Genomic DNA, 2,500 nt, shown 5'->3' with positions numbered 1-2,500 from the left:
TCAGCCACCATGCACTCACCTGTATACACCCCTCAGACCTATCAGGCATGTGGCACATGCAGTAACTGTTATACAGACTTGTGACTTGTGTTCAGCTGTACCCAGGATATGGCACAGTCAATGTGTCACCACAGTGCCATACCCCTTATAGGAAACAACAGCAGACCAACATCCTGCTGACACATAACACCTAAAACACGAACGGAATACATTATGCAGACCACAATCACTCAGTGTTAATAACAGCTATAATGCATCATGGCTGCGCAGCTACACATCCTGACATATAAGCATTAAACTTTAGTATTGAAAACATGTTACACTGCATTACATTGGTACACCTTAGTGCAGTCACCCTGTGCATCAGAACCATATTGGCTTGTCCCTGCATCTATGTTATGGATGACAGGGATGTGGCACAGGTATCATCATATGCACAGAGTGTGTTGTGGGTTTGCCAGAGACTTAGGCTGAGCCATTTGTTTGACATCATGTGTGTGTTAGGGGGTTTCATTATTAATTGGGCTGTGCAGATGTGGTGTGTGTAGGTATGGGGTTTCTAGATGTGTTGCTGATGTGTGTGTGCATGCATCCCCACAGGTCTGCCATGTGGCTGCCCTGTACAGGGGTTTGTTGGACAGCTGCAAACCATACCTGGCAGGGTGTACAGTTCACCGTCTCTAGCCACGGACATGAGAACTGTGCCTGCCAGGGGTTCCACGGGCACTACCAGGTAGAAGCCAAGACATGGTACTCATCCCTGATGATGACATATGTCTGCTGGATCCAGGTCCATCTTGGGACCAAACAGGGCTGTGTGCACGTGGCCTGCTATGTTGTAGTGTGGACAGTGCCACCCTGCAGTGGTACTGCCACTAAAGTAGCGGCTCTCACTTGTTGCACGTCCACGTCGACCTCCATCTGTTAGTGTTGCTGACCTATGTCCATGTGGCCATCATACTACTCCCACCATATGCTCAAACACAGACATTGCACGGTCCAGGATTCCCACCATCTCACCCAACCATCTATCCAAGACCTCTGCAAAATAATGGTGGGCACCTGCAAGATCATGGATGTTGTCGAGTACAGCAGAATGAGTAGCCCCCTGGAGCCTCAGACCCTGTCTGGTATAACATTCCCTATCTGCCTGTGCCTCCATGATTGCCTGAAACATGCATCTGGTGACATCAGCTGTGGCACGTCTGCCAGGGGCATGATGACCAGAAGCTCTCCTATGAGCACCCCTGTACATCTGACTGTGTGGTACCTCGCCGGGCATCTGGCTATGGCTGCTGTGTCCAGAGACACTTGCCATAGTCACCACGATGTCCTGTGCCTTGCCACCACCCACCAACTGTCCCTCATCTGTGGCCACTGGTGATGGGGTATGTATACGCAATGTGACTGTATGCAGAGATGGAGTGGATAACAGTGGGATGTCAAACAATGGCACAGCTTCAGCCCCTAACAACCCTGCCTACCTCACCATACCTATAATCATTGTCAGAATCTGTATGGATACTAACATTAGTTTGCCTGTAGGAGGGACCCTGACTCACTTTGCCACCTTTGAGGGGAAAACAAGAAATACACTTTAAGACCTGTATGTCATTGCTTAACTGTACACACACACACACACACACACACACACACACACACACACACACACACACACACACACACACACACTGACAGGCGAGGTTGCACAAATATATTACACACACAGACCTCTCATTACCCATCTGTCAACATGCATGACATATGGCACTCAACAGCATGCACTGCAGCTATAGTCAATCCCTGTTACCAACATTATACATTTTAGTATTACTGTGCACCTGTTCAGCACCCTGGCATGTACTGTACACCATACCTCACAGGTGTACATGCAATTGCTGAATGTGTACATGGGTTTCAGTTATGTTTGCTCTGCTGCTCAAAGCCCAAATGTGCTTGTCTGACACATACCTGGGATGATATGTGGACAGATGTCAATAGTGAATGCCTGATGTCTGATTTGCAGATCTCATCATCAGCAGTGCATGTATGAGCAATAAAATACAATTACATTGACAACCTTCAAACCATACGGTGGCTATGAGGAGTGTACACAACCTTATTGACATGGCACCCTCTTCCCTGATATGCCATGAGGCTTCACTACTGCATATGTTAACATTACATGAACCTGTTATGTGACATATGACCTGTGCAATCAAATGCAGTATCAAAGAAATGTATTAGTTGTGTAGATGCTGATTGAGATGCGTACAATATGTTGGTGCATAAGTGTGCACACCCTTTACATGATGGCTTGTTGTATCAACTGTTAAATGTACTACAGCAGTCACTATTCCTGGAAGAGGTATACTAGCATGGCCCATCTGCACTTCCCAGTATTTGGTCACTCTGCCCTACAAATGTCACCAACTCTGCAAGATTGCTAGGTCAAGTCATATGCACAGCCCTTGGAGGCCACACAGTGCCTTCACTATTG

The sequence above is a fragment of the Protopterus annectens genome, chromosome 6.part1 (genome assembly GCF_019279795.1).
Source record: "Protopterus annectens isolate FY-2018-M chromosome 6.part1, PAN1.0, whole genome shotgun sequence".
In the NCBI taxonomy this organism is placed as follows: domain Eukaryota; kingdom Metazoa; phylum Chordata; order Ceratodontiformes; family Protopteridae; genus Protopterus; species Protopterus annectens.
The sequence above is the reverse complement of the archived record's forward strand: the minus strand, read 5'-3'. Positions refer to the sequence as shown.